The sequence below is a fragment of the Rattus rattus genome, chromosome 14 (assembly GCF_011064425.1).
Source record: "Rattus rattus isolate New Zealand chromosome 14, Rrattus_CSIRO_v1, whole genome shotgun sequence".
Taxonomy (NCBI): Eukaryota; Metazoa; Chordata; class Mammalia; order Rodentia; family Muridae; genus Rattus; species Rattus rattus.
In genome coordinates, this window is record NC_046167.1 from 42,382,437 (window position 1) to 42,405,671 (window position 23,235).

The 23,235-nt window shown below is 43.4% G+C and overlaps 3 non-coding genes across 3 annotated transcripts; 1 reads left to right on the forward strand and 2 right to left on the reverse strand.

The window, feature by feature from the left end:
• The first annotated feature begins 5,111 nt into the window (after positions 1 to 5,111).
• On the forward strand, positions 5,112 to 5,185 carry Trnai-aau. The gene has a single exon. It is a non-coding gene; the product is annotated as a tRNA-Ile (tRNA).
• A 5,060-nt stretch (positions 5,186 to 10,245) lies between these two features.
• On the reverse strand, positions 10,246 to 10,318 carry Trnaa-agc. The gene has a single exon. It is a non-coding gene; the product is annotated as a tRNA-Ala (tRNA).
• Positions 10,319 to 16,937: 6,619 nt separating this feature from the next.
• Positions 16,938 to 17,010, reverse strand: Trnav-cac. The gene has a single exon. It is a non-coding gene; the product is annotated as a tRNA-Val (tRNA).
• Between the last annotated feature and the right edge of the window lie 6,225 nt (positions 17,011 to 23,235).

Below are 23,235 nucleotides of genomic sequence, written 5' to 3' on the forward strand. Positions count from 1 at the left end.
TATCTTAATGAGATAAGATTTCAGTTCAGCTTCCTGATTTTCAGGTGTGTTGGTGTATCTAGTGCTTGCCGTGGTGGAAGAACTGAGTTCTGATGATGCCCACATGTTTTGGTTTCTGTTGCTTATGGTCTTGCACTTGTCTCTTGCCACTGGTTATCCCTGGTATTTGAAAGATCCTCAAAGGGAGACCCTTACTCAAGTCTTGGGAAATCGGGGACCCCAGACACAGAGAGATCATTTTGGATGTAATACGCAAAGGCAAGGTTTATTATGGAGATCTATTACGGAGACATCTGGAAGACAGGAATTATAATTAAAGGGTAGAGCTTTAACAGAACACCTGTTTTGTCAGCTTTGTTGGAACTATTCTTACAAGAGAAAAACATTTTTCCTGAGGGTGGACTAGCTCAGCAGCACCACGCCTGGCTGCTGCAACGCCCTCTCCATCCCTCACGCTCCTGCCTCCCCCTACCCCCAAGGCACAGGTATTTTTATCCTTTATTATTTTTGGCCACCAACGGTTTTTTTCATAGTAGATTATTCTGATGTCTTTGTGGAAGCATGGCTAGTCATTTTGTTCTTTCTTGGAAGGTTGAGGAATTCTGAAGCTACAGTTGACATGAGACATGCAATGAATGAAAGGTGTGGAACTAACTCTTACTTGAAGACAGTGCATCTTGGGGTCAGACCTCTATTGGACTATTCCTACAGGCTTTTGGGTGTCATGTCCTCCTTAGGAACACAGCTTTGCAGTTCTCTCCCCAGATAGATCCACCTGACCTCCAGGCTGGATTCTCCCTATTCTGGTCAAGACTTAGCTAGTTTTCCAGTTTATTCCAATACAGCTCTCATTTAGGCTGTCCACAAAGTTGACTTTCGGTCGCTCAGTAAGTACCAAGTACCAGGAGGAGATTCCAGGATCTAAGAGCATTCCCACTGCCCTAAAGAGCATTCGTATCTTGTTTCTGCAGCACCAGGTCTGTGGATCGACTAGGGGACAATTCCACTCCATTCACTAACTTCCAAAACGCCTCTGTATTCTATGACTCTGAGCTCCATAAAGACTGGCTCTGAACTCAATAAAGATGAGCACAAAAAGATATTTGGGCAGGTAGATTTCAGTCAGCTTGTGAACTAATTTCAAGGCTGGTTGCAAGAGACTGCCTTCTCTGAGGTTCAGGACCTTCAGATTATGAGACTGACGCGCTGCCTACTGCACTAAGAAGGCTATGAGGCCTGCATCTTGCCGCTGTCTTACAGGAAGCATTCAAAATCTTCTATTTGTCCTTTGCTCTGCTTCCAGACAGTGAATTCTTGCAATTTGAGGTGCTTGTTTTGGGACGGGGATATTCCCAAGATAGTCAACACAGGCACTTTTGAAGAGCCTCACAAGTCTTGAAACCAAGGTGTAGGACTGAACAAGGTGCCTAGTCTCTGCTGCTACTTGCTGTCTTACTTTTTTACTTCATTGTTGTGTATCCTTTTTCCTCTCCTGAGTCAACCGTGTCCTGTTGGAATAGTGCCTATCACGTAATACTTAAAAGTGTAAACAGCTCACACCAGTCCTAGAAGAGGTATGCAGGACAGCTGATGCAAATTTGCAGGCCCAATCATGCTGCTTTGGATATTATCCTCAAAGTACCACAATTGATATTAACACATTATATTGATATTACCACATTATATTGATATTGTGGTTTTTGCTTGTTTTGTTTCTTCTTTTCCACCTCTCTGACCCCCAAACCTATTAAGGATCTTATTGATATTATTTTTCTCAATCTATTTTTTTCATAAGCCTATATATCATTATTCCTATCTTACTGATAAAGCCAAGACTCAGTAGAGCTAATCACACAGTGATGATTGACAAAGCCAGACAACGAACAAATCAGGGCTCAACTAACTTTCTTTCTTTCTTTCTTTCTTTCTTTCTTTCTTTCTTTCTTTCTTTCTTTCTTCCTTTCTTCCTTCCTTCCTTCCTTTCTTCCTTCCTTCCTTCCTTCCTTTTTTCTTTCTTTCTTCTTTCTTCCTCTCTCTCTTTCTTTCTTTCTTTCTTTCTTTCTTTCTTTCTCTCTTCCTTTTATTTTCTTTGAAAATATCATAGGTTGTCCTAATTAGGGTTATCATTGCTGCGATGAAACACCATGACCAAAGCAACTTTGGAGGAAAGGGTTAGTTTGACTGACACTTTCACATCACTATTCATCATCAAAGGAAGTCAGGACAGAAACTCAAGTAGGGCAGAAACCTGAAGGCAGGAGCTGATGCAGAGGCCATGGAGGAATGTTGCTTACTAGCTTGTTCCCCATGGTTTGCTCAGCCTGCTTTTTAAAGAACCCAAGACCATCTTTACAGAGGTGACCCTTCTCCCCCAACACACACATTATAGGCTGGGCCCTCCCCTATTGATCACTAATTAAGAAAATGCCCTAGAGGCTTGCCTATGTCCTGATCTTATGAAGACATTTCTCAGTTGAGGCTCCTTCTTCTCCAAGGACTCTGGCTTGTGTTAAATTGACACAAACCAGCCAGCATACAGCATACAATGCATCTTCATCATATCTGCTCCCACTCCTCTTTTCCTGCCCACCCTGCCACTGTAACACATCTCACTTCAAGTTTCATGAGTTAGTGCAGGCAACACTTTATAGTATTCTTTCTTCAGAAGAGAAATTTCTGTCCCTGTATCAGCATAGATCTGAAAGACCTGCAAGAGCAAAGAAAAATGGCAGCTCCACACTGGTCTAGAGGCACTTATTCTCTAAGTTGATTCACCCTCACCCCTACCCTGCCTCCACTTCTCTTGTGTTTACAGGGCCTCATACTCTGCTTCATCCTCCTCACATTCTATCTCAATATTCAAGTCTCAAGGGAATAGAGGAGGTGCAGAGCTCAGAGAGGTTTCACATCCTGTTTCTCACCCAAGTAGGACTCTAGTTCAGTACTGAAACATGGTCACATTCTCTGAGCATAGGTTCACTGGCAGGGGCTTTGTTTAAGATCTGTGGAATGACAAAGCCAGCCTAATCTACATAGTGAGCTCAAGGACAGTTAAGACTGAGAGAGACCTGACTCAAACAAAATAAAACAAAATAAAAAAAAAAAAGATTTGCAGAATGAAGAATGCTAGTCAGGTAATTTAGAAATCTTTAAGAGTGCAGTTTCAGAAAAACGGTGGACAGAGAAGGTCTGAAAAATCCTTATCTAAGAAAGAAATGTCACTAGGGAAGAGAAGAAGGGCCTTGTCCTCGGAGTGACTAATGGGAACAGACATTAGCAAGTGCCTTCCATGGAACTGTAAGTGCCTGGGGAGTGAGGCTTGAGGACCTTGGTTTATGAGGCTATCTGCTAAGAGTGGGAAAGAATGATTGTATGGAGTCAAGGAATTAATAGAGTGTGTCTTCTTTATGAGTCACATCTCATAGTTGAGAGGAGTCAAGTCAATTGCATGAGACGGGATGGGGAAAGACACAGATGGTATGAGCAGGGGCATGGACCTGCAGAAGCTCCTGAAGGCAGCCAGCCCTTAGGAACCAAGACCCTCCTGCCGGCTAATGACTTTCTGTTGGCTAAAATTCATCTCTGAGAAGTCGTCTCTGGTGAATACCCCACAACAGAGGCTGGAGAGGGAAGGACATTAAAAGCAGGGTGCTTTTTTAATCTCTTCCCTCTCATTCTAGGTCAGTGAGTGAAATTTCCATTTCCCCATATCTCCCAAAGAAATGAACTATCCTGCTAAAATGTAATCAAGCTCGCTGTGCCCAAGGCTCGTCAGAGGCTCAGCGTTTTAATAATCCAGTTGGAGACACAATTCAAGGGGCAGGTAGGACGAGGTTTTCCTGGGTTAACTTCAGAGAAGCTTGAGTAAGGCCCTCTTCAGCTGTGCGCTCACGGGTTTTCTAACCTTGGACAGTTACTATCCCTGACAGGGCCTTGGTGAAATGACCCGGCAGAGCCTGTGGACCGGCCATACAAGACAACATGGCGGTAAAAGTAGTTTTGAGTTTAGAATGGTGTAGTGGCTTGTGACATTTCTAGGAGCTGTGCGTCACACTTCATGCATCGTGCTTTTCTCGAATCCTCCTTTGTTCGTGTCTATTTTTGTGGTTGTTGCCACAGCAAGGCCACCAGTTAGGGGGCTGGAGCTCTGAGGGTTCCTGGAAAACAGGACCAACGGCGTATTTTCACCAAAGAACCGAAGAACAGCGTCTTTTCAGTGAAGAACAAACGATTGGGAGGTGGAAGCTGACGCGCTGCGTTGACTTTCTCAGTTATAGATTCGGAGGTTGCGAGCGACTTCGAAGTCACAGATATTCATTGTCACCAAAGCTCCTTGTCTCAGCGACGACGGGCTGTCTTAGATGTCAGGATGAAGAGACTTCAAGCTGGATTGTTCTATCTTGGGAAAAGGGAAACCCAGGCATCCGGTCCTACAGTGGTCAGCGCTGGCTCCCTCGGACCCCGTGTGAGTCGCTTTGGGTTTCTCCCGTCGAGGCTCTGGAGATGTTCAGACAGTAAGTGACCTTGCTAAGTACTTTCTGGGTGACCTGAAAATGCTCATTTCAGAATCTCAAGTTCTTGACTCCTTCGCTACTTCATCAAAGGAGGACGGAATGCGTTATCCAAATTTTTTTGGCCAGTGGATTCCGAATTTCAGTAAAATTGGGAAGGTTATCAAATTGTTACTTAGGAGTAACAAGGAGAACTGTGCGGCAGACGAACTCCGTCGTAGCTAGAGAGCGGCTTGCTTTTTGTGTGACTATTGATCAAGTAGACTGTGCTGTGACTGGATTCCGCAAACTGATCAGGAATTATTGCAATGAGATATTTATTGCCCTCTTACAGTATCTCGGAGAAACTTTCGAGTACACTGTAGCTGTCTTCAGCCACATCAGAAGAGGGCATCAGATCTCATTACAGATGGTTGTGAGCCACCACGTGGTTGCTGGGAATTGAACTCAGGAGCAGTCAATGCTCTTAGCTACTGAGTCATCTTTTCAGCCCTCGGAGAAAAGCCTCGAAGTAAAGAAATGCAAGAAAAATGAAAAATTTTATCAACTGACAAGACTGTTACACATCTATAGAGCTAGATGAAAAGTAGTCTGCCAACTGGCCGGTTAGCTCAGTTGGTTAGAGCGTGGTGCTAATAACGCCAAGGTCGCGGGTTCGATCCCCGTACGGGCCACACATAATTTACTTTTAGTCTGCTACAAACCCAAAATAGAACTTTGTAAATTTGCTGTACAATGACTTTCAGTCTGAGCTAGTATGTGGGGATTGTTTAAAGTTCCTCAAAACAACATCAAGAATGGTGTTTACGTTTCTGAGAGTTCAGGCTTAGAACAGAGCCGAGGTTGTAATTTTTTTCCGGGGTGGGGGACTTGTCTGTTAAGACTTGTGGAATGAAGGACTGCTAGCCAGGTATCTTAAAAATCTTGAAGGAAAGGTAGTTAGAAAAAGGTGAACAGAGTCAGTGTTTGAAAAGCTGTTATCTAAGAAAGAAATGTTGCTAGCGGGAGGGCATTTTCCTCAAAGTGACTGATGGGTACAGACATTTGCAGGTGGCTTCCATGTGGTTGGGGCAACAACCGTGAGCATCCTAGTTTATGAATCTATTTGCTAAGAATAGGAGAGAATGATTGTATGGGCTCATGGATTAATAGATTGTGCCTTCTTTTATGAGTCACATCCCACAGTTGAGAGGAGTCTGTCAATTGCATGAGATGGGATGGGGAAAGACACAGATGGTAAGCACAGGGTCAGGGACCTGCAGAAGCTCCTGAAGGCAGCCAGCCCTTAGGAATCCAAGACCCTCTGCAGCCTTCTGGCTGTGCTCTAGATAAGTGAGCTGAATCACATAGCTGGTGATTAATCCAGAGTCTCATACAGTTTCTTTGAGCAGAGACAGATGTTATAATTATATGACTATGTTGTTAAGAACACACACTTCTTATGAAGAGAAACAGAGTCGGTTCCCAACACCCAGTCAGGCAGCTCACACACCTGTGACTCTAGCTCCAAAGAATCTGATCTCCTCTTCGGGCTTCCTTAGGCATTTGTATTCGTGTTCATGAACACACACACACAACATAATTTTTAAAAAATTAAACACAAGATAAAAAGATAAATATTTTCATTATATTGTATACATGTATGCACATTTCAGAGGATAACCGGTCCCTACTAAACCACCCAATTGGTGGTTTGGGTTTGTTATTTTTGGTTTTGTTTTGGGATAGTAGTATCTTTTTGGCCTGTGACTGTCTGAATAGCTCCCGTCTATGCCTCTCAAGAGTAAGGATTACAAGCACAGCTCAGCATACTTGTTTTTTTTTATTTTTTAAATTTATTTTTAATTCCGGGGATCAAACTCTCCTTTCAACGAAGAAATTGACAATCCTGCTAAAATGTCATAATTAAGCTCGCTTTGCCCAAGAGCTATACTTTGGAAGAGTCTCAGCAGTTTTGATAATAGAGTCCAATACGCAATTCAAGGGGCTTACAGGACAAGGATTTCCTGAGACAACGTCCCCTGCGCACCCACAGGTTTTCTAACCTTGGAGCAGCCGGTCTGGAATCCTGGGGTCCCGCCACCCACTGCATTATCTAAATGTTTTTGGCGAATTATTAAAATTGGGAAGACTTAAAATAGTCCTCGTGGGTAAGAGGGAGAAGTGGGCTGCAGAACTCGGTCGCGGCCAGCGGGTGGGTTGTAGTTTGTGTGTCTGAGCGAGTGAACTAGACTGCGTAGGACCAGTATCTCTGGGACCCACAAACGGTGCTCAGGAATGAGTGCAAGGTAACATTTGTTGGTATGGTAGGTTTTTGTTGTTGTTGTTGTTGTTGTTTTTTTTTTTTTTTTTTTTTCGAGACATTTTCTACTTCGAATAACGTGCGGTTCTTAAAATTTTCCATCGTGAAGAAAATCTTAAAAGTTCGAAAAACAACAGCAGCAACATCATCATCATCATCATCATCATCAATAACAAAAACAACAACAAAGCAAAAAACCAAAAAGGAAGCCTTTTCATCAATAGTTTTTTCTCTTTTACTATCTGTAGAGTTCATAGAGGGGTTACTCCAGGTGGCTGGTTAGCTCAGTTGGTTAGAGTATGGTGCAAATAGTGCCAAGTTCGCAGGTTTGATCCCCATATGGGCCACATTTGTGGTTTTTTTTTTTTTTGCTACTGTGATATGCCTTCAAAGTAAAAGAAAAGATGAAGCAAATGTGGTATAGATGTACTCTGTAGAGCTGTGTAAGACATACCACATTCAATTTGTTTCCTTTTGATTGCCCTATGCCATCTATCTGAGTTCTAATTTTGTGGTTTAGTTTCCTGAAAGCACACCAGAAGGAATAAGTCTGGAAGCAGTAGGAAACAGCAGTGAATTCATGCATCTTTCTCAGATCACATTTTCCGCAGTGTGCCTCCTCTCCAGTCACACTGATTTCACCAGCTGAATTCCTGCAAAGTTGTGTGGATTAGATAGCTGGGTAACACTCCCAGAAAAACCCAGTCTCGACCTTTGGCTGCTCCTTCTTTTCTGTTTCCTGCCTTCTGTTAATCTAGAGACATTGAATTGAGTAATGTCAGGTTCAGAACCCCAAGCCATTCATCAGGGTCCAACTGTTTAGTGAGGTCCAAAGCATCTCCTAGTCAAAATCTTTCCTGACAGTTTTCTGAACTGAGCTTTATGCCTCCCAGCATTCCCAGGGAGCCCAACAAAGGTCTATGTTGTGGCATCTACAATGAACCTTTTAGTGAGCTTCCTCATGACATTATAGAAGGCAAATATCAAGATGAGTGTAATGCAATAAAGTCAGATCTTTTCAGATGTTTCTCCAAACTTTAGTTAAAGTGTTGTGGATTGAATTATGGCTTTATATGCTAGGCAAGCACAATGCAACAGAGCAGCAGCCCAGCTCTTACATACTGAGATTCATTTAAGCAAGCCCCTTTGAGCTGAGTGAGCTCACTTACAACTGCCCTTTATTGTGTTTTATAAAAAGAAAATGAAGCCAGGGATGTGTCTGGTGGAGGCTCAGTATGGTGTTGGGGAAGGGGGTGTCTCTGTGGGCCCATGCTGAGGCCCATGATAGAGAGAGACAGACAGAAAGGGGGGTGGGGTGGGCTATGAGCATGTGGAGACAGGGGAAGGAAAATGGTGAGAGAGGGAAAAGGATAAGGGAGCAAGAGGAAGAGGAGAAGAGAGAGGAGGGGGCACCCAGCACCTTTTATACAGAGTCAGGCACACCTGGCCATTACCAAGTAACTGTGGGGTGGAGCCTAGATGAAAGGCCAACACCCTTTGTCCTTCTCTTCCTACTTGTTTTACACCTCTGGCATTCTTGTCTCTCATAAGTCATTCCTGCTCTTCTGTGTTGAAAAGTAACATAACAGTTTTTCTGTTCATTGACTGAGTGAATGAGCAAATAGCTCTGCCCATACTGTTCAGTTGTATCCTCTGCTTCCATTTGCATTTACATGACTAAAGACCCACAAACAACCTGCGGTGTCCAGGTCCACATGCCCTTAACTACTCTTAAAGATCTTTAGAGTTTATTCCACGTATCCAGTTGAAAAGGTACATGCACATAGCTGATCCTTTCCAGATGCAACAAAGGCTCTGGTGAATTGAGTGTTTTTCACAGGCGCTCCGTGTTGGGAAATGACAAAGCCTGAATTGGGAAGTAGAAGTTGAGGATCAAATAATGAGTTCTTCCTCTGCCCCAACTCCCCTTTCTCTGCCTGGTCTGCACAGTAACTCACTCGTTAACACACAATATATAACCCAACCTCCACAGTCTTGAATATAGACTCCTGGTAATAGTCTCTTGCCCCAGAGCTGGGGCTCTGTTACTGTGGATCTCTGCCAGGGCATTCCAGACCAGGTTGGCATTTAGGCCCAGAGTGCAGGAGGAAATTCTCCCGCCGAAAAAGGACAACTGAGTATGTTCTTGCCATTACAGCTTTTAGAGGGAAGAGAGCAAATTGTTCATTTCTAGACCCAATTGCAGCATGTCCCAATATAGCATGACTGGGCTATATGTGTTCCAGCATTTCAGTCACAGAGAAGCCTGCAAGTGTGCCGCGTGTCTAGACACTGTTGTTGTCTTATTGGAAGATTCTTCACCTGAGGTGTGAAGGCAAATCTGCAGATTGTGTCTCTGAACCCAAACCCAGAGCTTCTCTCTTTCCTTTCTCTCCTAGCTGTACCCTAATGGTCACTGTCCTTGGTCCCTTGTTCCTGACGGCTAGGAAAGCACGCCTGCTGCTCCATTCTTCCAGAAAACAAAACAAAACAAAACAAAAAACCCAAACCAACCAAATAAACCCCCCCCAAAACTGTCCATAATCTTATTTCAGATTTTGGAACAGAAGAAAAATCTGTCCGGGATCTGGATGGTCCACAGAGGATGTCCCAGGTCTGACTGTCCACTCAGGAGCTATGGAATTAAGAGTTTTCACTCAGAATTTTCCGGCTGCCCTGGTGGAGGTGTCCTTTGTGGGTTTAATGGTTGTTTTCCATACTAGGGATGTCACGAGGGAGCATTCTTAGAGCCTCTCACAGGGGCAGGGAAGACTGCAGAGCATTCTGCACTGCCTTCTGAAGGTAGAGACAAAAGGGGTTATTTCAGGGGAGTAGCGCCTGTGTAAAATACAAGGAGGAAAGGGGGACGGAAGAGCTGAGGCACTCGGAGACATCTGGAGGAGAATGTCGTAGATGCTGGAAAGCAAGTGACTCAAATGGTCATAGCAAAGTGATTTTCACTTTTTCTCAGGGCTTAGAAATGAGAAATTTAGACTGGTGGGGAGAGGCCACAACCCTCTGGCCAAGTGGAGGTTTGTCCACATTGATGACGATGATGGCAGTGCCCAGCTATGGGACACCTCATGCCTGTGAGGTGCAGAACTCCACTAACACGGTACCTGTGAACAAAAGGTGGAGGAAGAAAAGGAAGATTGCAGAGAAGCACCCAGAGTATTCACAGCGCAGCACAATATGGAGGATTAAGGAAGAAGTCCTAAACCTGGTGACACAGAGGAGGTTCTGATCCAGTGTCTGGTAAGTGAAAGAACAAATAGACACAAAAACCAAGTGCACAGACTAAGGAGTTCATGAAGTGAGTGTGAGAAGGAAAAATTACCAAATCCATGGACTAAGGAGAGGGTGAAGTAGTGCGTGCTGAAGTTGGAAAAGGTAGATTGTCAGGCTTTCACAGGAAAGTGCCATGAGAACATGTGGAGAATGTGGGCATCGATCCCACTATCTCTTGCATGCTAAGCAAGCGCTCTACCATTTGAGCTAATTCCCCAATGTAAGAACTGGGTTTGTACTCTCTTTTATGCTAAAAGTCTCCATTGGTCATCATATAGGTACCTAGTATAGCTATGGTGCAAGAAAACATGATGGTGAAGGCTGAAACCGTGGAACTGAGATTGTTCGAACTGTCCAAAAGTGTAAGAAATGAACTGATTCTGACAAGAGAAAGTGAGAAAAATTGGTGCTGTTTCCACCTGGTTTCAAACCAGGGACGAGTGCCAGGGACTTGTGAGGCAAGTGTGATAACCACTACACTACAGAAGCTTCCCACAGCCTCAACTCTATCCCTTTACAACCCAAGATACTGTAAGTTTGCTAAAATGTTACCTAGAAGCCACAGATTCACCTTTACAGTGAGAACTGCAATCAACCAAACCAAAGATTAAAAAGCCACAGTAGAAAGGTGACATCCTGTATAGGGAAGGCGAGTAGGGGAAAGAGCTCAGTGGAGGGAGGAGTGTGTGGTTGGAGTGCTGAGTGAGACTCAGCAGTGCATCTCAGGGAAAGCTTTAAGTTCCTCTTTGTCGAACACAAAGAAGGAAGAAGAATGGAAGAACCTGACCAGCTGGAGACACCTTAAGAAGAACATTGTATATGCCAGAGAGCTTTTGAGCAACGCCTCACGGGTGGCTCAAATAGTCATAATATCGTGTTAAGGGAAAATCTTCAATTTTTCACAGGGCTTAGAAATAGAACATTGAGACGAGTGTGTGTGTGGGGGGGCAGGTTCCACTCAGGCCGAATGGAGTTTTTGTCCTCATGATGTTCTGGCAGCAGTGCGCGGTAGCTCCTTGCTGGTGAGGCGAAGAAAAAACTCCTATCATGGCGGTAGAACGTGTAAAAGATGGATGAAGGATAGGGAAAATTCCAGAATGGCTGACAGAGCAGCTCAGTTTAAGGGGTAGAGGGGACCCTTATATGGTCTCATAGAAAGGTTCAGACTCAATGTTTGTAAACGCTTACAAGCATTTGTTAAATGCACAGATCAATGTATGTATAGTGTAGATGGAGGAATTCTCAAGTGACTGGAAATAATCCTTCTGGGAATTGTCCTTCAGTGTATGTGTTTCCTCAGTGAATGTGGAGTGTCTCAGAAGACAGTGATCCGTTATGGTGAACAAAGCAAATGTCTCAGAACACCTTAATTCCATTACTGTGGCCACGTGCCCAGTGTAGGAAAGTCTCTGTGCCTCTGTTTTCAATTTTTAAAGGAATTGTCACTAGCTGTTCTTTCAGAGGACCTGGCTTTGATTCCTAGGCAGCTCATAAGCGTGTTCAACTTCAGTACTAGGGCATCTATTGCCCTCTTCTGGTCTCTTTTGGACACTGCATGTAAATACCTGTAAGTAAGAACTATTAGACTTTCCTGTGGATCCACTCGGCCTTCCCTTTCTTTGTGTCAGCCAATGATACACAGAAACCTTTTGTACCAGGGACTCCCAGTGACTACACTGGACTGAAACCCAAGAGTACCTCCTCCCTATTTCACCTTCATCTCTGGGGACTTGACCTCTTGGTGGGGATTTAGGATCCCGTTAACTCTTTCCCACAGCCCTTCTGAGCCTTTCCTCATAGCACAATGCTTTCTTTCTACCATGATCCTCCAGGAAGCACATTGAGTTGGGGCACAGGCAATTTTCACAATCCTTCCTGCCCTCCATTCTGATCTCTCCAGACCTACTCTTAGTTATGTAGCAGCCTACTGCAGGAGCCCCTCCTCCCACCCCATCTCCACCCTATGGGGACCTTCGTGCCAACCCGGGTCCACTAGCTCTTTCCCACTGTCCCTCTGATTCCTTCCTTATAGCCTATCTCCATTTCTTTTTGTCATCCACCAAGCTATAGGAGTCTCTCTACCAGGAACCCCACAGCCACCACACTTGCCAAGGATCCAGAGTGGGTGACAGCAACCAAAGAACAGAATGTCCACCCAATAAAGACAGGAACAGATATCTATACCAAGAAACTCCTCAAATATCATAACTTCTCTGCCAAATGGACTGGCAAGACAGTATGTCTTCCCAAGAAGTCTGTTGCAGTAGACCTTGAGAAATGCAATATAGCTGCAGGACTTTATAATAGTAATTATGAATGTGTTTAATGACCTAACCTTTAAAAAAGGTAAGAAAAATGCCTAACTGAAAAGTGTAAAAACACAGTTGAATGAAAGTGGCCCCCATACGCTCATAGGGAGTGGCATTATTTGAAAGGATTAGGACATGTGTCTTGTTGGAGTAGGTGTGGCCTTATTGGAAGAAATATGTCACTGAAGGTGGACTTTAAGGTTTCAGAAGCTCAAGCCAGGCCCAATGGCCCACACTCTCTTCTTGCTGCCTCCTGATCCAAGACTAGAACTCTCAGCTCCTCCTCCAGCACTATGTCTGCCTGAGAGCTGCCAATACTTCTCCAATAAAAAAGGGTGGAACAGTTCCCGAATGTACCCTGGTTGTCATGCTCTAGCTAGTTCTGGCTCCAGCGGGTCATTGGAACTAGCGCTAATTTATCTCAGTGGCTCCATGCTGCCCTCAAGTACTCTGACCCAGGCAGCAATTTCTCTATCCATCTAGTTCCCAGTGCTGGTTGTTACCGTGCCAGGCATACATATCCCAATTCTGTGGCAGGCTGGTGTGTCTTATCACCATAACTCTCTTGAATTCAATTAACTCACCACATGAAAGAACACACCGTACAGTATCCTCTGATCCAATTGATAAGATATAATTTGCCCATCTAGACAACCCAAAATCCTGTATACCCCCATCCCTTAAAATTAGTTGTAACAACCTACAACTATGCGCAGAGAAGAATCTTAACATCTGCCACCTGTTCTCTCGGCTCTCTAGCTCTGGCCTGCTCTCTCCTTTTCTCCCTCCCTTCTAAAACCTCTGTTTCCGCTTCCCTTCCTTCTCATCCAACGACAGGCCTTGCTTTATCTTGTTGGCCTTACCTGCATAATGACATCAACCTACATCCCCATCCTGATAATGAAGTAAACCTCTGAACTGCAACTCATCTCCAACTAAATGAGATCTCAAAATATGAAAGACACAATTTGCAAATTCAAATTACTTGGAGATTTCATCTTACTTGAGTCAGAATGGCCAAGTTCAATAAAGCAAATGGTGGTAAGATTGTGGGGAACACTTACTCATTATTAGTAGGAGTTCAAATTTGTACAGCTACTATGAAAATTGGAAACAGAATAAATCTACCTCAAAATCTAATTAAAACTGACATGGTGTGGTGCATGCATTTAATCCCAGAAGTTGGGAGGCAGAGGCAGGACAAGCTCTGTGAATTTGAGAGCAGTCTGAAGGTCTACATAGTGAGTTCCAGGGCAGCTAGGGCTGTGCAGAGACCCTATCTCAAACAAACTAATACGATCCACCTGTACCATTCTGGGGCATATACATAAAGAATTCTGAATTGTACAACAGAGATACTAGTTCATGTTTGTTGCCACTTTATTCATAATGTTCAGAAATTAGAAACAGCCTAGATGCCTATTAACTGATAAATGAATATGAAAATGGGATACATTTATACAATGGAATATTATTCAACTCTTAAGAGAAATTTGAAATTTTGAAACTTGCAGCTAAATGTACAGAGGTAGAAAAAATAATCCTGAGTGAGGTAACCCAGACTGAAAAGACTAACATTGTATGTTACCTTTTATGTGGATGTTGCTTTTAATTTTTAGATATGTGAGCTACAATCTGAAAAAAACACAGAGGCTAGGTACCCAGTAAAGGACTTGGGCGGAGGAGAGGACCTTCCAAGGAAGGGGAAACAGAAGATAGTAGCTATGGAGGGACCAAGAGGAAACTAGACTGTAATTAAGTAGGTACTTAACTTGGATGGAAGCCAAGGGTAAAGGAGGGAATAGGGTAACAGACATCTAAGGACTTGTCCACACCTGCCCTTTCCAGATGCAATGAAGGCTCAGGTAAGTTGTTTTTTCACAGAGACTTTTCACAGAGTTGGAAATGGGAAGGTCTGAATTGGGAAGCAGAGGTTGAGGATCAAATACTGAGCTGTTCTGCCCCAACTCCCCTGTCTCTGCCTGGTCTGCACAATAAATCACTCGTTAACACTCCACATATCTAATCTCCCAATTTCCACAACCTTGAATTTAGTGTGGGCTCCTTGAAAAGTCTCCAGCCCCAGATCTGGGGCTCTGTTACGATGGGACTCTGGCATTTAGGCCAAGGCTGCAGGAGGAAATTCTCCTTCGGAAAAAGAGCAACCCAATATGCTCTTGCCACTACAACTTCTACAGGCAACAGAGTAAATATGTCAGCAGGCCTTTCCGTGGATCGGGTGTCTGTTTCAGCACTTCACCTAGCAGAAAAGTGTGCAAATGAGCCGCGTGCCCAGACACTGCTGTTTTCTTCCTTATATAGGTTGGAAGATTCCTCACCTGTGGTGCAGAGGTGCAGGTAAACCTGAAGATTGTATCTCTGAACTCGAACCCGGAGCAGCAGCTTCTCTTCCTCCCCAGCTGTAGCCTAAGGGTGACTGACCTTGGTCTCTCCTTTCAGGTCCTGGGACTTGGACCTCAGCTCTGAGGCACTGCTAGTGGGGCCGAGTATTATACTGATGACCCAGGCAAACAAGCACACCTGTTGCTTCATTTTTTCTAGGTAGGAACAGCTATCCAATCTCAAATTTCAAATTCAGAAGCAGAGAAAAACTAGTCAGGATTCTGCGTGGTTAGATAGTCTACCCACAACATATGGGTTCACCTGAGTTCTATAGGTTCTCTCAGGACAAACTCAGTTGCCATGGCGGAAGTATTCTTGGGTTTATTGGTCATTTTCCAAACTAGAAATATCGGGTGTGACCATTTCCAGTTAGAGCCACTGGTAGGAGGCAGGGCTAACTGTAGGGTTTTCCTCACTGCCTTCTGAAAATAGGGGACATAAAATATCAATATTTATGCTCGGTTTTGAGTCTCTAGCATGTGAGGAAAGTTGATAACCATCACACAACAGGAACACCCTACAATAACACCCTAAAATAACATTCAAGACACTGTCTTTGCTAATGTCACAGATCCACACTAACACGGGGGGAAAAAAACCCTGAAGGAAATCAAAACTTGGATAAAAGCCGTGGATGAGAGACGAGGGAACAGCACAGGGAGAGGGAAAAATAAAAAAGGAACAAAGGTACAGACAGATTCAAACTTAACTAGACAGCTGGAGGATGTGGGTAGCTCATATTACTTCTATGCTAATCAAGCTCTATTTCAACCAATCCCTCAGTGTCCTGGATCTTCTTGTTCCTTGTATTTGCAGTGGGTCTACCTGTTCTCAGGACTGCATGGCTGATGAATCCCAAAATGCAGAGCCAAGGTTCTCATAGACAATCTGCTCAAAAGCCTTTCAGAACCCGAGAGTCTATGCCATTTTCTAACACAGTGGTTCTCAATCTGTGAGTTGCTACTCCTCAGGGAGTCATTGAATGACCCTTTCACAGGGGTTTCTTTAGACAACCAGAAAACATAGATATTTATATACGATTCATAACTAGCAAAATTACAGCTATGAATTAGCAATGAATATAACTTCATGGTTGTGGACCAGCCAGCATGAGGAACTGTATTAAAGGGTCGCAGCATTAGCATGATGACTTATATTTGCATGGCCCACGGAGTGGTACAATTAGAGGGTGTGGTCCTGTTTGAGCAGGTGTGTCACTGTGGGTATAGGCTTTAAGGCACTCATCCTAGCTGCCTGGAAGCCAGTATTCTGCTATCAGACTTCAGATGAAGATGTAGCACTCTCAGCTCCTGCACCATGCCTGCCTGGGTGCTGCCATGTTCCTTCCTTGATGATAATGGACTGAACTCTGAACCTGTAAGCCAGCCTCAGTTAAATGTTGTTCTTTCTAACATTTGCCTTGGTTGTGGTGTCTGTTCACAGCAGTAAAACTCCATCTAAGGTAATTAGGAAGGCTGAGAAGCACTGCTCTATGATGAGAGGGAAGTGGACATGAAAAAACGTGGAGAACCAACAAATTCCTGGTGACAGTAGAACAGTGTGGCTTTCTTTGTTTTTTTTTTTCCTGAAAGAGGATGGAGAATGTGCTCATAAAGGTCGGGTCAAGGATGGTGAAAGCTCTAGCAGGCTGGAGCGTGACAAACATGGTACCGACAACTTTTCCCCCTTGATAAAAACGTACAAAGCTAACCCCCAAGGTCTAGTCCTTTATTTGTCTGCTGATTCATTCCTGTGACTGAACACCAATGTCAAACTATCAAGAACATCAAGGTTAAAATTCATTATTTTGACTAATCTGATTAAAATACCCAATCAGAATTTGCCAACAGGTCCTAGATCATTCTAATACAGACCTTCGTTTTTTTCCCCTCTTAAAATTAACTCTTGCAAAGCTATTTGCTGTGGTGTCAGATTCAAACACTTTGTCTCTTTGCCTTGCTTAATAATGGATCTCTTTGTATTTGATCTGTGCTTGGAAATCGATGTTTGGGTGTGATCTATGCCTAATCTGGCGCCAGAGTGGAGCACCCCATAATACGCGCTGTTCCTTTCAGATGGGTGAATCTGAGAACGTCAGAAAACTGCAAAAGAATTAGCAAGTGCTGTTTCCGCCGGGTTTCGAGCCAGGGACCTCTCACATGTGAAGCGAGCATGATATCCACTACACTACAGAAACGTACAACACAATGGGGTTGAATTCCCGTTCCTTTGCCATCCAAGACCGGCACTGTATCCTTGCCTAAATGTGATCCAGAAGTTACAGATCCATACTAACGGAGACAAACGCAAGGAATGCAACCAAAGCAAAGATAAAAATCATAGTGGAGAGGTGAAATCCTGCTATAGAGAAGGATTAATAAATGTGACTTGGGCGGCGCGCAGGACGGAGAGAAGTCTTGGGAGGGAGAAGAGTAGAAAGTCCTGCGGTGCACCTCAGGAGAATCCGGTCCGGGTAAAAGTCAGGGAATGAGGTTGGAAGAACCTGATCACCCGGAGACACCTTGAGGAGAACGTCGCAGCCTCTGGAGAGCTTTTGAGAGAATCTGGGCAGATGGCTCAAATGGTCACAGCATCTCGTTAACCGACAGTCCCTCGGTTCCTCCCTCCCTCCCTTTCTCTCTGTCTCTGTCTCTCTGTCTCTGTCTGTGTGGCTGGCTTTCTCTCTCCCTCTCCCCCTCCCCCTCTCTCAACAGAGGAAAATTGAGACTAATGGGAAGGAAGCCACATTCCTCTTAAACCGAGTGGAATTTGGTCCATGAAATGTCGGAAGTGCTGAACTATGAGTAGCTCCCGCAGAACAATCCTCCGATGAGCGATAAGCGGTTGAGTGAGCAGAGATGGACGAGAAAAAGAAAGATTCCAGAGAGGCGGGTAAAAAACATACAGCACGGCGTGGTTTAAGAGGAAAAGCCTAAACCTGCTTACACAGAAGAGGTTCTGACTTAGTGTCTGGCGAGTAAAGGGACAAATGGGGACAAATGTAAATAAGTACATAATTTGGATATGAAAAACTCTAGTTTATGCTTAGAGTGTTTGAGAAAAGCCTAAAACTAATGAGGGTAATTTTCAGTCCTCAATTTAGAGGAATCGAGTACTCTCCCAATTGCGAGGCTCTCAATAGAAACGGTGGTGCACAAAGTAACATAACAACTAGAGGATGTGAGTATCTCACTACCTCTCACATGCTAAGCAAGTGCTCTACCATTTGAGCTAACCCCCTTCTGTAGAGACAGTTCCTTTTTTTTTTTTTTAATTGTACTTTCTTTTATGCTAACTGTCTCTACTGGTCTCACACAGGTATCTGATGTAGCTATGGTGCAGGAAAACATGACAGTGAAGGATGAAACCTTGGAGCTGAGATTGTCTTACCTGCCCAAAGTGTAGGAAATGAGTTGGGAATCTGAAAACACAAGAGAAAGTGAGAAAAACAGTGCTGTTTCCACCCAGTTTCGAACCAGGGGCCTCTCACATGTTAGGTGAGCGTGATGACCACTACACTACAGTCCTAGTTTTACACATTCATTCAAAATTTATTTAGTAAATGACAGGCTGTTGACATTCTTTATATATGTGTATTATCATAGGACAGCTAAAAGTCAAAGTAATTACAATGGCTGTCTCCCTCCATCCCTAACCATTGGTAACCCCACTCTACTCTGTTAGGCCAACTGAACACTCTGATTGAAAACTGTAAGCAAAGTGTTGTGGAATTTGTCCCTCTGTGGCTGGTCTACCTCACTTAACACTATGTCCTCAGCTTTTTCATACCTGTGATTGCAAGTGACAGAGCCTCTTTAGAAAGGGCGGAGTAGCTAATGTTCCATGTGTGTCTGCTGTGTTTTCCTCTGTCCACTGATGAACAGTAGCTTGATTTTGTATCTTGGTTATTAAGAGCAATCATGCTGTGAATGTGAAGGAGTAAGTGTCTCCAAAAGACACTGAATGCTTCAGAACACCTTGATTCCACTACTGTGGCCATGTGCTCATCAAGGGGCAGGCTCTGTGGCTCTCCTCTCATTTTCTAAAGAAGTCGTCATGCTAGAGCACTAGCTGATCTTGCAGAGGACCTGACCTTGATTCCCAGCACCCACAAATCAGTTGTTAATGTAAGTGAAATAATGTAGAGTACTAGAGAACTAAAAAGGAATAAAATTATTAGTGTATGGTCACAAAAACTTATTAATTCCTTATAACGGGTGATGTGGTATCTTGTAAGCCTAATTGAAAAGGGTAGGTGGGAGAGAGACCTCACCGCCTGGTCAGGTGGGCACTCCTGAGGCTGCAGAGCGAGGAAGAGACCACCACCACTGCCCACCCCTGCCCACATCCCTGGCCCAAGAGGAAACTGTATAAGGCCTCTGGGCTCCCGTGGGAGAGGGCCCAGGAGCGGCAGGACCCCTGCATGAGACACCGCCGGAACCTGAAGGAAACAGACCGGATAAACAGTTCTCTGCACCCAAATCCCGTGGGAGGGAGAGCTAAACCTTCAGAGAGGCAGACACGCCTGCGAAACCAGAAGAGACTGCTCTCTGCACACATTACTGATTCCAGAGGAAAACGCCAAAATCCATCTGGAACCCTGGTGCACAGAGGCTCCCGGAAGGGGCGGCGCAGATCTTCCTGGTTGCTGCCACCGCAGAGAGCCCGTGGGCAGCACCCCGAGAGCGAACTTGAGCCTCGGGACCACAGGTAAGACCAACTTTTCTGCTGCAAGTGACCTGCCTGGTGAACTCAAGACACAGGCCCACAGGAACAGCTGAAGACCTGTAAAGGGGCAAAACTACACGCACTTAAAAGCAGAACACTCTGTCCCCATAACTGGCTGAAAGAAAACAGGAAAACAGGTCTACAGCACTCCTGACACACAGGCTTATAGGACAGTCTAGCCACTGTCAGAAATAGCAGAACAAAGTAACACTAGAGATAATCTGATGGCGAGAGGCAAGCGCAGGAACACAAGCAACAGAAACCAAGACTACATGGCATCATCGGAGCCCAATTCTCCCACCAAAACAAACATGGAATATCCAAACACACCAGAAAAGCAAGATCCAGTTTCAAAATCATATTTGATCATGATGCTGGAGGACTTCAAGAAAGATGTGAAGAACTCCCTTAGAGAACAAGTAGAAGCCTACAGAGAGGAATCGCAAAAATCCCTGAAAGAATTCCAGGAAAACACAATCAAACAGTTGGAGGAATTAAAAATGGAAATAGAAGCAATCAAGAAAGAACACATGGCAATAACCCTGGATATAGAAAACTAAAAGAAGAGACAAGGAGCTATAGATACAAGCTTCACCAACAGAATACAAAGAGATGGAAGAGAGAATCTCAGGAGCAGAAGATTCCATAGAAATCATTGACTCAACTGTCAAAGATAATGTAAAGCGGAAAAAGCTACTGGTCCAAAACATACAGAAAATCCAGGACTCAATGAGAAGATCAAACCTACGGATAATAGGTATAGAAGAGAGTGAAGACTCCCAGCTCAAAGGACCAGTAAATATCTTCAACAAAATCATAGAAGAAAACTTCCCTAACCTAAAATAAGAGATACCCATAGGCATACAAGAAGCTTACAGAACTCCAAATAGATTGGACCAGAAAAGAAACACCTCCTGTCACATAATAGTCAAAACACCAAACGCACAAAATAAAGAAAGAATATTAAAAGCAGTAAGGGAAAAAGGTCAAGTAACATATAAAGGCAGACCTATCAGAATCACACCAGACTTTTTCGCCAGAAACTATGAAGGCCAGAAGATCCTGGACTGATGTCATACAGACCCTAAGAGAACACAAATGCCAGCCCAGGCTACTGTATCCTGCAAAACTCTCAATTAACATAGATGGAGAAACCAAGATATTCCATGACAAAACCAAATTTACACAATATCTTTCTACAAATCCAGCACTACAAAGGATAATAAATGGTAAAGCCCAACATAAGGAAGCAAGCTATACCCTAGAAGAGGCAAGAAACTAATCGTCTTGGCAACAAAACAAAGAGAAGAAAAGCACACAAACACAACCTCACATCCAAATATGAATATAACAGGAAGCAATAATCACTATTCCTTAATATCTCTCAACATCAATGGCCTCAACTCCCAATAAAAGACATAGATTAACAAACTGGATCATGAACGAGGACCCTGCATTCTGCTGCCTACAGGAAACACACCTCAGAGACAAAGACAGACACTACCTCAGAGTGAAAGGCTGGGAAACAACTTTCCAAGCAAATGGTCGGAAGAAGCAAGCTGGAGTAGCCATTCTAATATCAAATAAAATCAATTTTCAACTAAACGTCATCAAAAAAGATAAGGAAGGACACTTTATATTCATCAAAGGAAAAATCCACCAAGATGAACTCTCAATTCTAAATATCTATGCCCCAAATACAAGGGCACCTACATATGTAAAAAGAAACCTTACTAAAGCTCAAAACACACATTGCACCTCACACAATAATAGTAGGAGATTTCAACACCCACTCTCATCAATGGACAGATCATGGAAACAGAAATTAAACAGAGACGTAGACAGACTAAGAGAAGTCATGAGCCAAATGGACTTAACGGATATTTATAGAACGTTCTACCCTAAAGCAAAAGGATATACCTTCTTCTCAGCTCCTCATGGTACTTTCTCCAAAATTGACCATATAATTGGTCAAAAAACAGGCCTCAACAGGTACAGAAAGATAGAAATAATCCCATGCGTTATCGGACCACCACACGGCCCTAAAGCTGGTCTTCAATAACAATAAGGGAAGAATGCCCACATATACGTGGAAATTGAACAATGCTCTACTCAATGATAACCTGGTCAAGGAAGAAATAAAGAAAGAAATTAGAAACTTTTTAGAATTTAATGAAAATGAAGGTACAACATACCCAAACTTATGGGACACAATGAAAGCTGTGCTAAGAGGAAAACTCATAGCGCTGAGTGCCTGCAGAAAGAAACAGGAAAGAGCATATGTCAGCAGCTTGACAGCACACCTAAAATCTCTAGAAGAAAAAGAAGCAAATACACCCAGGAGGAGTAGAAGGCAGGAAATAATCAAACTCAGAGCTGAAATCAACCAAGTAGAAACAAAAAGGACCATAGAAAGAATCAACAGAACCAAAAGTTGGTTCTTTGAGAAAATCAACAAGATAGATAAACCCTTAGCCAGACTAATGAGAGGACACAGAGAGTGCGTCCAAACTAACAAAAGCAGAAATGAAAAGGGAGACATAACTACAGATTCAGAGGAAATTCAAAAAATCATCAGATCTTACTATAAAAGCCTATATTCAACAAAACTTGAAAATCTACAGGAAATGGACAATTTCCTAGATAGATACCAGGTAAGTTAAATCAGGAACAGATAAACCAGTTAAACAACCCTATAACTCCTAAGGAAATAGAAGCAGTCATTAAAGGTCTCCCAACCAAAAAGAGCCCAGGTCCAGACGGGTTTAGTGCAGAATTCCACATAAAACCAAAGTCTTTAACTTTGACAAAGTAATATTTAACTTTGACTAATATCTTGGGGCATCTGCTGCCTCCTTATAGCCACTTGCGAAACTGCATACAAATATCCTAATGATTCTTTCCTTTCTCTGTGTCAGCCAATGACACACAGAACACCCTCTCCTCCCTTCCCTTTTTCAGTGTCTTAGGGTTTTATTGTTGTAAAGAGACACCATGATTATGACAATTCTTATAAAGGGAAACATTTAATTGAGGCTGGCTTACAGTTTCAGAAGTTCAGTCCATTATCATCATGGCAAGAAGCATGACAGTGTGCAGGCACACATGGTGCTGGGGAATTCTATATTGATTCACAGTCAATAGGAAGAAGAGGGTGTGTCTCACTGGGTGTAGCTTGAGCACAGAAATCCACCCTCACGGTAACACAATTTCTGCAACAAGGCCACATTTCCTGATAGTGTCACTTCCTATGAACCAAGCATTCAAACCCATCAGTCTATGTGAGCTATTGCTATTCAAACCACCACATTCCACTCCTTCACCACCATAGGCTATTAGCCATATAATAATGCTGAAATGCATTCAGTTTAACTTCAAAAATCCCTATAGTCTATAACAGTCTTAAACCTCCTTAAAAGTCCAAAGTTCAGAATCTTTTCTGAGATTCATGCAATCTCTTAACTGTAATTTCTGATAAAATTAAAATGAACAAAACAGATCATATACTTCCAACATACAATGACACAGGATATACTTTACTGTTCTAAAGGTGAGCACAGTGAAGAAATACTGTACCAAAGAAAGATGGAAAACCAGCTAGGCAAACTTCAATCTCTGCAACTTCATGTCTGATGTCAAAGTGTTCTTCAGATCTTCAACTCCTCTCTTCCTTGTTGACTGCAATGCACCTCTT